The sequence below is a fragment of the Ochotona curzoniae genome, unplaced genomic scaffold (genome assembly GCF_017591425.1).
Source record: "Ochotona curzoniae isolate NIBS_2020 unplaced genomic scaffold, NIBS_Ocur_1.0 contig_1014, whole genome shotgun sequence".
NCBI lineage: Eukaryota > Metazoa > Chordata > Mammalia > Lagomorpha > Ochotonidae > Ochotona > Ochotona curzoniae.
Window position 1 is genome coordinate 50034844 of NW_024464920.1, and position 13801 is coordinate 50048644.

A 13801-nucleotide genomic window follows, 5' to 3' on the forward strand; every position below is an offset into this window, starting at 1 on the left:
TTTGCATACCTCAAGCCCAGCAGGGAGCCGGCACTTCCTTCCCCTTCTGGCTGAGAAAACCAAGGTTCAGAGAATGTTGCAAGGGTTAGAATCCGAGACCTAGGACACTGGCTGCCCATGTGGGTATCGGCTCATGTCCTGGCTGCTTCACTTGCAATCCAGCTCACTGTTTATGCAGTTGGAAAAGCGGCAGAAGACGACGGCCCGAGCATTTGGACTCCCACTGTCCGTGTGGGAGGCCTGAAAGAAGCTCCTGGCTTTGGCCTGCCATCCTGGCTGGGGAGCGCACAGCAGGTAGAAGGTCTGTATCTCTTCCCTATTTTCCTCTCTCCCTCCTGCCCTCCTGCTCTGTAATTCTAACCTTCAGATAAATATATAAATCTTGTCATTTGGCGAGCATTTGGTGCAGTGGCGAAGTTGATGCCTGGATGTGACTCCCACTCCCCCGGGCATCCTGGCAGGAGACCCAGATTGAGGAGTAGGCTTCTGGTGTTGACCTGGCCTAGCCTTTCTGTTGCCAGCAATAGGGGAGTGACCCAGCAGATAGAAAATCATTGTCAAATACAATTAAACAGAACAAGATTCCTGAGCTCAGACGTACTGGACAGCGACCGGAGCGCAGGTGCTCCGCGTGTACCATCCTTGACTTCCTGTCTGACAGGGGACGAGTCCTGAGCTGGAAGCAGGGAGGCAGGACCTCCACTTGGGGCATGGCTCAGGAGCTGGGTAGTCCTGTCTGCACTTGACCCTCCTGCGGGCACACTGGGTCCCTAACCGAGTGTGGCTTTCTTGCTGTGGCTCAGGATGCAGACAGACCTGGGCTGGCTGGTCCACACCTTGGCCAGATCCCAGGGGACAGAAGCAAGGACAGCTTGCTTCTGGATATGCACCCACCCATGCTGACCTCAGCCTCTGGCCTCTTCTGGTTTCTCTGCCTCAGCCACAGCCATTCCCAGGGCTTCAAACGTGTGTGAATGCTGGTGTGCTGGTGACAGCGTCCCCATGGAGCACCCTGGGAGGTCACAGAAGTTTATGCCACTCTGTCAGTGTGTTTTTGGGTGTCTGGGCCTGCCCCACACCTGCTCTCACACCAGCACCCGGATCCCGGGATCTTCATCCCTCGTCCTAGTCTGGTGACTGCAGAAAAGGTAGAACAAAGAACAATCCTACAAAGAACCTGGCCTGGCAGTGTAGTATGTTAAGCTGCCACCTGTGACAGTCATTCCAGAGGAGTCCCCGCTGCTCTGCTTCCCATCCAGCTCCCTGCAGCCAATGGCGGGAAGGCTGCGAATGGGGGCCAAAGTGCTCAGGCCCCTGCCACTTACGTGGGAGACCCAGATGGAATTCCAGGCTCCTGGCTTCAGCCTGGCTGTGATGGACATCTGAGAAGATGCCTTGTTCCTCTCTCCCTCCCCCTCTTTGCCATTCTCCCTTTCAAACAGATGCATCTTTCTTCAGGACCCTGGGCCAGGTGCTCTCTGTACTGCATGGGATAAGGGCTGAGTTCTGGCGACAAGCTCTAGCTTCCTAAGTTCCCCTTGCACACCAACTCCCTCCAGCTGCACATTTAGGTCTGCTTTGAACTGGGGGCTGCTGCAAGCAGCTTGGGGTGACTGCCTCGGGCAGGACCCCTTCCTGGATGGGGTCGGGTGTGTGTGTGTGTGTGTGTGTGGGTGTGTGTTAATCACCGGTGCTGTTAGCACAGTGAGCATGCTACAGGATGGTCTCCTGCCAGGCTGTTGGCTCCCCTTGGTCCTTGCAGCTCCTCTGGGGCATCCTGGCCGGCCCTGCCCCTCCCTGTCCCCAGCTGCTCCTTCTGGGCAGACAGCTTGCCTTCCCTCCCTCCTCTCCCCTGGCCTCCTGCACACAGTTAGGTGCATGGGAAATGTCTCTCAGCCACTCAAGCCGTCCCCTGGTTGGTGCAGCAGGGCGGACTGTGTGGGGTTTCTGTTAGTCCAGGAACAAGTGCTACTGTGTTATGAGATTTTTTTTTCCAGAAGCAGAATGTCTGTCGTGTTTGCCAGATTGCTCTTTTAAGAGTGGGCCTATGCTGCCCATCTCCAGAGCCCACTCACAGGGCTCCTACAGGACCCCAGCTTCCCCCCCGCCCCAAGGCATGCAGTCCTGTGTTTCACAGATGCCTGGTCATGGAGGTAAGATGGGGGTGGTGGGAAGCTGGTTTTGGAAGATCAGAGTCACATAATTTTCTCACACTCACCTGTGACTCAGAGAGGGCAATTCTTTGCAGTTACCCCATCTAGAGTCTTGAGGTTCTGGCAAGCTAGGACCTTGTCCTCCGCAGACAGCAGGTGGAGTCTGCGGAATGCTGGGCCCCGTTTCCCCGGTCTCCTGTCATCGTGGGACCTGGGCAAGTCCGCAGCCCTAGGAGGAGGGAAGCTCCAGACGCTAACCCTGGAGAGATGGGGTCCCAAGACATGGAAGCAGGAGAGAGGTGACAGCCTGGCGTGCCCTGGTCTGACCCTGGCCCATCCACAGTCCTGGGGGCCGGGCTGCACCCCAGCCCTTCCTCCTCTGTCAAGGCCACACCCTACTCCAAAACCTGCCCCGCCCCCAGCCCCTGGAAGCCCACCCCCAGGGGAGGAAGGTTGCCTGCTCCTGCCCTGCTCTGCCCCTCTGAGCTCACTCCCTCCTGCCTGGTGCCAGCAGTCACCTTTCCTTCTGCATGGACCGATTGCCCAGCCAGGGTGTCTCACCTCCAGGGAGTCACACCTGGTAACTGTACCCACGTCCGGCCTGCACCTGTTTCCCTGCTGCCTCCCCAGAGCAGCCCAGGCCTGCAGTGCCACCCACCCCTAGTCTGACGGTGGGAGAAGTGGGGAGCAGCATGTGACCGGGTGGGGGAGGGGACCCACAAGCCTTCCTCCAGGGGCCCCTGAGGGGCCACACCCGCTTCTCATCTGGCTGTCTAGGAGACGCTGGCTAAAGACTCCAGGACACTGACCACTCGGGCATGGCCGCAGTCACTGGGTTCTCCATAGTTCTGAGCCGCTTCCCTACCCCCTCTGCGGTCACCCACAGTGCTGGCCTTTGAGGGGAGAGGGGAGGAGATGGGTGTCCAGGGGGAAGACCCCGGCCCCTCCAGAATCGGAGCTGGGGTCCGCAGAAGCGGGGCAGCCAGGGAGCTCCTAGACCCAGGCCCGGAGGGGGCCGAGCAGGGTGTCCTGGAGGCCTTGGGAGGGGTCCGGGCCGCAGGCGGGGGCCGAAGCGCCCCGGAAGGAGCTGCGCGCACCCCTGCTCGCGGGGCCCTGCGCAGCGGCCGCAGATCCCGAGGTGAGAGCGCCCCCGCCCCGCCCGCGCGCGGCCCAGCTCGGTCCCTGGGGCTGGGGGCGGGCGCGGCGGGCGACCGCCTTCCCTTTCCGCAGCGCGGAGCTCCGCGCTGCCTCCCCTCTCCCGGCCCCACCGCGGCGGGATGCGGGCGCCGGGCCCCGGCGGGGGCCGAGGGCCGAGGCCTGGCCGGCCTGGCGGGGGGCCCCGCGGACGATCGCGGTGCAGGGGCCCGGACCGAGGACGCGAGCGCGCCCCTCCCGGCGCCCGGGCTCGGGGGAGGCGGGGCCGGCGGGCGCGCGGGTGGGGGGCGGCGGCGGCGGGCGGGGGAGCCGGGGCGGCTCGGAGCCCGGCGGCGGGCGGGGCGGGAGGGGGCGCGGGGAGCCCCCCGCCCCCCGAAGGAGGAGTCTGGCTCCCACTTGCAGCCTCGGACGCGCGGCGAGGCGGCCGCCGCCGAAGGAGCCCCCGCCCCTGCGCGCCGCCCTCCCGGGAGCCGGGCCCCTGCCTCCCTCCGTGCGCGCTACTGCTCGCGGCCGCCGCTGCCGCCGAAGAGGAGCCCGGGGCCAGGTAGGACCGGGGCGCGCGGGGCGCGTCTGCGGGCGGCGGGGGCGCGGGGGGCGAGCCGGGAGGGGGCGCAGCCGGGAGGGGGCGCGGCCGGGCCCCCTCTCCAGGCGCGGGGTGACGCCCGCGGCGCTGCGCAGGGACACCCGCAAAGTTACTTTGACCGCCTTTGCCCGGTGTCCGCGCCCGGGCCGGACACCCGGGCTGCCGGGCTGGCGGAGCGGGTGCGGGTGGGAGGGGCCTCGGCCTGGGCGCGGGACTCCGGCCGGGGCCGTGGGGTCAGCGAAACTTTTCCCTGGCTCGCAGTCGCGGCCGGCGGCTCCGAGCGGCTGGTGAGGGAAGCGGGCTGAGGGCGCGGAGCTCAGCGGCGAAGCCGGGGGTGGGGCGGTGGGGGCTTTTGCTAACAATGGTGCTTGCTGGCGCTGGAGCTCCTACTGTGCGCGGCGAAGCCCCTTCTTGTCCTCAGGGGAGGAGCAGGGCTGTCCACTTCCGCTGGGTATCGGTGGAAACTTCATGCATTGCGTCCGTCCACTCGTGCGTCCACCCATTGCTGAGCGCTACCCACTGCCTGTCCAGCTCGGGGATTCAGGGGCGACCCAGACAGAACCGACCCTGAAAGGCAATATTCTCAGGACGGCCGGTCCTGTGGAGTACTCCTTACTCTGGTGCACTACCCCAAGACCTATGTGTCAGAGGGGAGTGAATTTTGGCCCAGCATCCCCCTGGCTAGGGACAGGTGACAGTCTGAGAACGGAGGTGTTCTCAGCCACAGCTTGGAGAGGGCGCGGGGAACTGGGAGGGGATGAAGGGCCTGGACCCACCTCCTCCTGTCCCCACCCCCAGCCCTCCCAGGGTCAGGCTGGTGGCCCAGTTGGGGTCAGGAGCATGCATTCTGGAATTGCTGCCCTCACCCCGGTAGTGTCCGGCTGACCCATTTGCTAGTGTGGGGCTGGCCCCTCTCCCCTTCACCCTCCTCTGGGAGTTGGGCTATCTCTACCCTCTCTGTGGTCCTCACTCCCTTGACCAGCCCACCGAGAGCTTGTTAAATTGGGAGGACAACAGCGAGCCACCGCTGAATGTCTGAGCTGGCTGTGCAGGTGGGCATTGAATGGTGCTGGGAGACTTGTCAGCAAGGAGCGGCCGTGCTGAGGAAGGGGCAGGCAGACCCCCCCCCCCTTGGTGGTCCATACCCGACCAGCCTTAAAGGGAAGAGATAAAAAAAATTAAACCAACTTCACGGGTGATCTGTGGCATGGCTGAAAATGCTTTGGGGAGAACAGGAGAGGCCGCCAACTTGGGTGACAGGAGCCCAGCGACACGGTTCCTGTGTTTGGGTGGGCTGAGGCCGGGGACACCCCAGGCCTTGGCATTCTCGAACAGGGGGAGCGGTACACGCTGCACAGAACCTCTGGTGCCCACCTCCCTGCAAAAGGCTTTGTAGCCCTTTTAAAATCTTTCTTCTTAAGATAGATTTAGGGGTGAGCTGGCTGTATCACTTCCAGTGCTGCCAACGTGGGCTGCCCACAGTGACCGGCTCCCGGCTTCCCGACCTCACCCTTGGGAAAGGGCTCCATTCTGTGGCTGCCTTCCCACATATTCCTTCAGCCCCAGGAATTCAGGAAGGCCTGCCTCAGACTGGAGCCCTGGCATGCTGCTGTGTCACCTGCTCTCGGCTGTCTACTGTGTGGCATGCTCAGGATCCCAGCCCATGGCCCACGTGTACGTGGACAGGTGGAGCAGGAGCAGGTGTTGGTACAGGCCAGGAGTCTCAGGGAGTTTCTGCTGTGGCCCCGACTCTGCCAGGAACATTTCAGAGATGCCTCCTTTAAAATTGTGCCTAGTGTACCCGGGAGACTTTGCAGTCTTCATCCAGTGAAAGCGATGGGAGTACATTGGTTCTGCCTTGAACTTGACACTCGCAGGTAGGCAGCGGCCTCACCTAGGACGCAGCTCTCGCCCCTCCTCTCTCTGTCTCCACTGGCTGGAAGAGTTTAAGGATAGCATTTGATTTCACTGCAGTGTTCCGGAAGCAGGTTCACGCTCCTGGACTCTGCTTTGGTAGAAGTGACTTCGTTTTCCCAGTCGCAGGCTTTGGCACTGGCCAAGGCTGGTGGGGCCTGCAGAGACTCTGAGCTGGTCTGGAGGAGGCCCAGGCACTCAGTGATGGACAGAGGGCAGTTACTGCCTCGCAAGCTGCAGCAGTTCTGTGCGGGATTTCTGCCTGGTCTCTGGATTGTCTGTCAAAATCTTTAAAGTGACAACAGCATGACATGTCTCTCCCATTGCCCCTCCCTTGCTGGAACAAAAACAAGGAGCGGGGGTCTTTTAATGTTTTCTCCATCCTTCCTCTCCTTGCGCTCTTGCCTGCTGGTTCGGCAATAAGTAGCTTTGTCTGCCTGTGCCTCTGGAGCAAGGGGCCCTGGTGGGACGGGGTGGGGAGGTGCCCCTCAGAGCAAAGGTGGTGGTCCCTGCAACGACCACCACCCACAAGAGGCAGACTTGCCAAGGGGGTCTTCCTTGTGGGTCGGATGTGCCCGAGGCTTGGGGCACAGGGGGCAGTCCGGGGAGGAGAAGGCAGGGAGGATGGCCTTCCCCTGTCCTGGCTGCTGCTAATACAAATGTTTGCTTTTATTTTGACTTTTTTTTCCCCTTCTTCCCCTAATGAGACGAGACTTGCTTATACTCTGGTTTTGTTTGAAGTACTTATGGCTGCCCGGTCTCATTTTAAAGCATTCAAATCCGTGCAGGGTCCCTGCAGTCGTTTTGAGCTCACACTTTGAATCCAGATCTTTCTGGTCTTTTTGTGAATTCGGCTTGGGGTGGAGGTGGGGACACGGGGTTTTGTGCGAGCTGGGTTGGCCAGCTCCGAGCCACAGCCTGGACATTGAAGCAGCGACTGTCAAAACACAAGACGAGGAAGGAGAAAAATTTTTTCCCCTCTTTTGCCTTGCCACCTGCACCTTATTCAGAGCCAGAGACACCTGACCACCATCCTGTGGCTCTGCTGCCCTGGCCTGCCCTGGCAAAGTTGGCATCAGCGAGGAGGTAACTGGTCTGGCTCGGCTTCGCAGCTGCATCCCGCTTCGCACGAAGGATCAGAGGCTCGGCGCTGCTCCACATGAAAAGACTTTTGGCATCGCCCATGCGTATTTCATCACTTGAAGGAGAAAATGATGCCTGCTTCCAATTTCCAACACACTTATGGTTTCCCTCCATTTCATTTTTCTTGCATTTCTGAGACAATACTGCAGCTTGCAAGGCTGTGGCTGCCCGACCAGCCACGGGAGCCCTTCCCCGCACCTAGCCTTGTCCCCCTGCATATCAACCTGGTCTTTTTTTTTTTTTTTGGCCGGGGGGGGGGGGGGGGGGGGGGGCTTGCTATATTTATGGAAAAAGCAAAATGCTCGTCGCCTGTACCCCTCACGCACTCTGAGTGCTGCCTGCATGCCAGCAGGCAGGGAGCAGAACATGGGCTTTTGTGAGTTTGTCATTCAGATGCGTTATTTAATTGATCATACTTTTGTGTGTTGGGGGGGGTGTTAATCCTTAATTGCAGATTTCTGCAAGATCAGGAAAGACATTCTTGAGCTGATCATAAAAATGGCAAAGCCCCAGTCTCAGACGTAAGTGTAGCATTACCATAGAGCCGACTTGATGATGCTTCAGCGACATCTGCTTAATAGATTTCTACCAGAACTGTAAATCTGCATTTACTTTCTGGGCACATTGCACTGGAAGACTGAGCCACGATGGCCCTCCGCCTCTTCCTCGCTCCCCGAGGCCCAGGGAACTCTGGAGGGTGTGACCCCAAGGTGTCCGTGATAGGGGCTGGTGAGCGCCGACGGGGACCCTGTACTCGCTTCTGGGCATGGGTGGCCTGGGCACTCATTGGCAGCCAATCTGGGCAGCTTTCCGACCCTACTAAGCATGGGTACCTCGAGTGCTTGAATATGAAATCCAGCCCCCCTGTGCCATCATTGCCCTGCTCAGTGGTTACGGGCATTGAGGGCAAGGAGCCCTCATTCGTCCAGGCTCTGGGGCTTTCCTGGGGACCCGCGCCTCCTCCTGTGTAATGGGAACATGGGAGACCGAAGGTCCAGAGAGGCCGGATGAGCCGTCTGCCCGCCTATCTTCAGATGCAAGAAATAAGTGAGCAGCTATTTGCGGCAGACGGGACATGATCCGGGGAGTAGCACTCTTTGTCGTTCTGAAATCAAAAAGTACATAATTGGAAAATGAGGTGGCAGCGAGTGCCGGGCTGGGGGCTGCCGTGGTGAGGAATTAGAAAATGTAATTTAAAATCCTGTAGTCATCATTCAAATGGGGCCCCGCTAAAAGGTTTTTAAGTGGTAAATGCTTTAAAGTCACTTGTGGGTGATCCCTTTTTTCAGGGAATATGTCTCCTTTTCCCCGTCTTGGTGGATTCCTTCATCCCTCCCAGCTCATCCGCTTGTTCAGCTGTGCCGCTCATCCCAGCTGCAGGCCAGCGTTCTCCCTGCAAACTCGGGGTGCTCAAGCAGGAGGCCTGGCCTTGGCTGTGTCCTCTCTCCCTCCTCCTCCATGGGCCCACGTCTGGGTCCTTTGCCCCTCCTGGCCCTTCGCTCTGCATTCTTTTGCTATTTATTTGTATTTATTTCATCCTGTATGACATTTCAAACTACCGACTCAGTCAGCCGCGTGTTTTCAGGTGCAGGCTAGACGAGGAGAGCGGACATAATCTGGCAGGGATGTTTTGAGTTCATGCGGGATGCGTGACTTGTAAAAAGAACCCCCTCGGTCCACACCCCTTTTTAGTCTCTTGTCATTGTGTTGTGCTCGGGGACCCAGAGTGCCGGGTGGGACAATGTCCCCACACAGCCACGAAGGCCTTCCTGTGTGAGAGGCTCTGAGCCCCGCATCCGGCTGAGCTGGGGGAGAGGCTGGGAGCCTGGAAGGCTGTCGCGCGTGATGTCCGTCCTGGGGCTTGATCGAGCAGCTGTGCCTGTGCCTTCCTGGTTGTCACGGAGTTTGGGGACACCACGGTTTTGTTCTGGCCTCTCAGCAAACAGAGGAGAAGCGACGGTGGCTTTGGCACTGACTGTGGCTTTGGCCTGCTGGTTTTGAGAGCTGGAGGCAACACTGGGGTCCTGGGTGGGATGAAGGTGGGTGCCTCAAACCTTGGATGTAGCAGCCCTTGGTTTGGGTGGCACAGACATTCCTAAGTGTCCTTGGGACAGGCCTGGGCTGCTTTAGTGACCCAGATATTGTCTCTGCAAAAATGCACCTGCTGCCAAGACACTTGTCTGACAAGCCCTTTCCCAGTGTCTCCTTCCGGAGTGGGGGCCTACAGACTGCTCTGCTGTGGGCTGTCTGCTGTGGGCTGTCCACTGGTGGCTGTCTGCTTCAGCTGTTCATTGTGAGCTGTCGGCTGTCCACTGTTGGTTGTCTGCTTCGGCTGTCCACTGACAGCTGTCGGCTGTTCGCTGTCAGATGTGACAGAGGTCTGAGGATGCCTCCAGTCTGGCTGGTAGCTCCCATGGGTCCCAAGTCCTTTGAGGTATTATTTTGTGTCTGTGTAGTTAGTCTGGAGTGAGGGCTTGTCCAGTGGAAGAGTGGTGATGTCTGGGACTGCCCAGTGCCCTCAGACCTCTGATGGTGGGGCAGGGTGACATGTGCCCTGGGTACCTAGCCACGGAGGAACAGACATGTTTAGCAGCTGTGTTCCAGGAGCAAAACCATCACCAAACAGGGCCAGGGAAGAGGAGACAGGAATCCCAGGGTGGGGGCACAGCAGGGCTTGATCACTTGAGAACCTGCCGAGGTCTAGAATGTTCCTTGGGGAGCTACTGCCACTCAGCAGAGAAGCATCTGCTGTGTGCTGGGCCTTGTTCCTGGGCAGCCTGGGGGGCGGGTAGCGGGTGGCGGGTGGCGGGGCTTCTGCCTCTGCATGCTTCTTGTGGGAAGTTAACAGGTCTCTGAGACCCTGGTTATCAGACTCAGAAGCAGTGCAGCTTCATTCATTTGCTCACCTTAGGTGAATTTACAGGCCATTTGTTCTTTGGCTGTGCATGTGGTTTGGGTCAGGTGCAGGTTCCTGGGAGGTCCAGGAAGATGTCTCCCAGGCCCTGGACAGAGCGAACAGATGCGACTGTGAGTGGGGAGAGGAGCGGGGCAGGGCACAGGGCTCCCCTTGTACCAGGGAGGTTCCCTGCTGACCCCGTGCTGCAGCTGGGCCTGGGAAGTGAGAGGGGAGCTGGGGGGTCCAGCCTGGCTGCCCCTCGAGCCCACTCCAGGAGCAGGGCCTCCCCCGATGGTGGTAGACGTGCCCGAGGAGGTGCAGTGTGGCCTGGTGACAGAGGCCGCCACAGCAGAAGGCAGGACAAGGTGGGGCCGTTCCCTCCCAGCATACTCCTTGCTGAGACATCGGCCTTCCCCCTCACCACCTCCACCATGGGGTCCCACAGCGACATCCGGGTCCTCCTGAGCACAGCCTGACAGGACTCCCTGCACGCAGCGACTATCCGGTGAGGACCTTCAAGAGGGACACAGAGAATCTTTTTTTAAGGTTTATTTATTTTTATTATGAAGGCAGATTGACAGAGAGGAGAGACAAAGATCTTTCATTCGCTATGTTACGCCCTTAAAGCCACAATGGTTAGAACTGAGTCCATCTGAAACCAAGAACCAGGAACTTCTTCTGGGTTCCAAGTCTGGTCTATCCTTTACTGTTTTCTCAGGCCACAGGCAGGGAGCTGAGCGGGAAGTGGAGCAGCCGGGACAGGAACCGGGGCCCATGTGGGATCCTGGCACTTGCAGGTGGAGGATTAGCGAGTTGAGCCATCACACCGGATCCCAGTTAGCGTTGGGAGGGTGGGGTCCACCTGGTGCAGCCGTTAAGGCTCCCACTGCATCACCTGCCCCCAACACTGGGTGCCTGGGTTCGAGTCCTGGTTGTACTTTCCTCCTGATTCCAGCTTCCTCAGAGGAAGGAACTAGCAGGTGGAAGTTTTCTGTTTTTTTTTTTTTTTCTGCCTTTAATAATGATAATGATAATAATACTTCAGGAACAAATGGGGGCAATTTCTTTTTTTTTTTTGAAGATTTATTTTATTTTTATTGGAAAGGTGGATATACAGAGAGGAGAGACAGAGAGGAAGATCTTCTATCCGATGATTCACTCCCCAAGTGAGCCACAACGGCTGGTGCTATGCCGATCCAGAGCCAGGAGCCTCTTCTGGATCTCCCATGCGGGTGCAGGGTCCCAAAGCCTTGGGCCGTCCTCGGGCCACCGGGATTAGAACCGGTGCCCATATGGGATCCCGGGCGTGCAAGGCGAGGACCTTAACCACTGCACCATCGCGCCGGGCCCCTGGCGGCAATTTCTGAGCTGGTGCTGGGCCAGGGAGACCTGGGGCTTCCCCAGGCTGGGCTGTCTGGAAGGGCAGGCGTGAGGTTCTCTCCATCCTGTGTGTAACAGTCGCCAAGGAGAAAGCCGACAGAGGTCAAGCCACTTGCCCGAGCAGTCCACAGCCGGGCAGCCTCTAGGCTGAATCGCAGACTTGCTCCCTCCTGCGGTCGGGCCCACAGCCCCGAGCGAGCAGCAGGGACGGCAAGCAGATGCGCCATGTCGGTGCCGCCTTCTGGCCTTTGCACCTGCTGCTTCCTCTGCCCCATCCATCTCCCTCTTGCCACATCACCCTGCAAGGTCTTCCTGCAGGTGCATATGCACACAGCGTAATTTCAGTTTCCCATCAACATGTTGTGGTGCTGGGGGGTCTGCTCAGAGGGGGCCTTTTCTGTTTACTGTGATCCTCCCACCCCGTCCCTTATTCCTCGAGGGGCGGGGCTTGGTTGCTTCCTCCTGGCGGTCTCTGTGGAATAAGCAGTGTTGCATTGCATTCGTCCCAGCCCCCCTTCGTGCTGCTGCTCTGTTCTTCACTCACAGACATGCACCTGCAGCTCCCCACCAGGATGGCACAGAGAGCCAGGCTGGAAGCCCAGGCGTCTGGCTGACTGGCTGGCCAGTTGGCCACAGGTCCCGGTGCGCTGGCCTGTGGGCAGTATGGGAAGAGGGCACCCGTGCTTCCTGGGAAAGCCGTCTGTTTGGGAAGCTCTCCGCCCCCCACCTCACCCCCCAGCAGATGTCTGTACTGCTGAAGCTGCCGCGTTTCCGCATGGTGGCTGCCGTGTTGCTGCGGCTCTATAAATATTAAATGGGTATTAAAAGAAGCCTCTGCGTTCCCAGTGTGCCTGGTTTCTCCGAGCAGGCCCCGTTGGATCCCCCTTTATGTGAAATGCGGCATTGCGCTGCCGAACGCCTCCGGGACACTGTGTTGCTTGCCTTGCCTCTGCCTTGCCTCTGCCTCCTGAGTCCTTCGGTGCTTTCTGGGCTGGGGTGGGCACAGGCTCCTGGGACTCACCTTTCACAAGGGCTGTGCCCAACCTGGCTGCCTCCTGAGTAAGGAAGGGCAGAGGGTGGCGACTTTTCGGTCCACAGCTGAGTTCTCTTGGTACCCACCGTCCACTAGTTCAAGCCGGCCAGAAAGAGACATCCTTGGTTTAGCTGTCCCTGCATCCCTCCCTCCATCCTCTATCATCCATCCTCGCTCTCTCTCCATCTTCCTTGTCTCCCTTCATCCATCCATGGCTCACCAATTCAGTGTTTGAGAAGTATCAGGGACACATCTTGAGTGGATAGTAATGCGAGGCTGTTCAGAGCCAGCAGCTATGGGTGCTGGGCTCCGAAAACAGTGTCTGCACCTGTCACCTCGCTACACCTTCTCCACTCTCTGACACGTGTCAACCAGAAAACAGGGCCTCCGGGAGGTGAAGCCACTTGCTCAAGGGTCCTGGGTTGGCAGACTGAGCAAGGGATACGGAATCGTGGCCTGAGGGCCCTGGAGGCTGCAGCTTGGCAGAGAAGGGAGTTGGCACCAGCCAGCCAGGAGGAGGCAGGGGGCTCTGGGTGGAGGAGGCGGGACTCAGGCGCTGGGCAGGGCTCAGCTCTGTCCTCACTGTGCCTTGCTGAAAGTCTCCGTGTCTGAGGCACCTTGGCATTTGTTGCATGGGAGAGATGGGAATTCCCCCAGCAGAGGCCTCCTGGCATCCTATGGGCTTCTCAGTGAAGGCCAACACAAGCCTTGGTGGGTGGCACTGATCTGGTCAAAGCCGTTTCTGCAAGTGGGAGCTTGGGAGATGACCTGGGCCCACACGGTGCTGCCTCCCTGGCTGGTAGAGCTGTGGGCATCTGGCATGTTGGAGCCTCCCTCGGGGGCTTCCAGGAGCAGCCACGTGGACGTGCGGAGCAGGCTGGCTGCATGGCCGACCCGGGGATTCCCCTGCCCCAGAGGCCTCCTGTGTGTAAAAGGACCAGGGCGAGGCCCTCATGCTGGGGCTTCAGACATGATTTTGGGAGGAGGGCACCTCTCTGATTTTAGCTTCTGTGGGGGATGCTGGAGATTCTTGAAAAAATTAATAATCCATTTCTCCTTTGCACATAATTAAAATGTTCTCCAGTCTCTAATTTTTTGTCATTTTCCTAATCTAATTTGTTTTCTGACTGTGTCAATTCTTCTTCCATGCGCAAAGCAGAGGGGATTTTTTTTTTCTTCCCTTAACATGATTGGGATGTGACTGTCCAGGGCTAGTTCAAATGACATTATTTTCTCCTTGGTTAAATACAATGCAAATGGAATCATCGGGGGGCTCTGGAGGGCCACAAACTGAAAACACACACACGCAAAATTGTGTGGAATCATGCCGTTTAAGCTGCGATTTCTATGGGAAGGAACCGGGGACCCCGTGGGCCTGGTGGCCTTGTGAGGGGCAGTGTGGGGTCTGACCCACCACCTGCATTTGCAAGGTGCTGTGGGACTTAGCTGGCAGCCAAGCAGGGAGCACTCCGTTCCCAGAGCCGGGCCGAGGGGAAGGCGAAGCTCAGGGTCCCGCTTAGGGGTGGGGAGGCCTCTTGCACGGG

At 58.9% G+C, this 13801-nt stretch overlaps 1 protein-coding gene across 3 annotated transcripts in view; it reads left to right on the plus strand.

Annotated features, from left to right (window-relative positions):
* Positions 1-3702: 3702 nt before the first annotated feature.
* The window catches only part of MPPED1 (metallophosphoesterase domain containing 1), a 49249-nt gene continuing 39150 nt past the window's right edge, over positions 3703-13801 (plus strand). For 2 of the 3 annotated variants that reach the window (XM_040991481.1, XM_040991490.1), the window contains exon 1: positions 3709-3852. The gene's annotated coding sequence lies outside the window, so the exon portion shown is untranslated. Of the gene's footprint in view, positions 3853-13801 lie in introns of all 3 variants that reach the window. The other variant, XM_040991474.1, reaches the window with a different exon arrangement.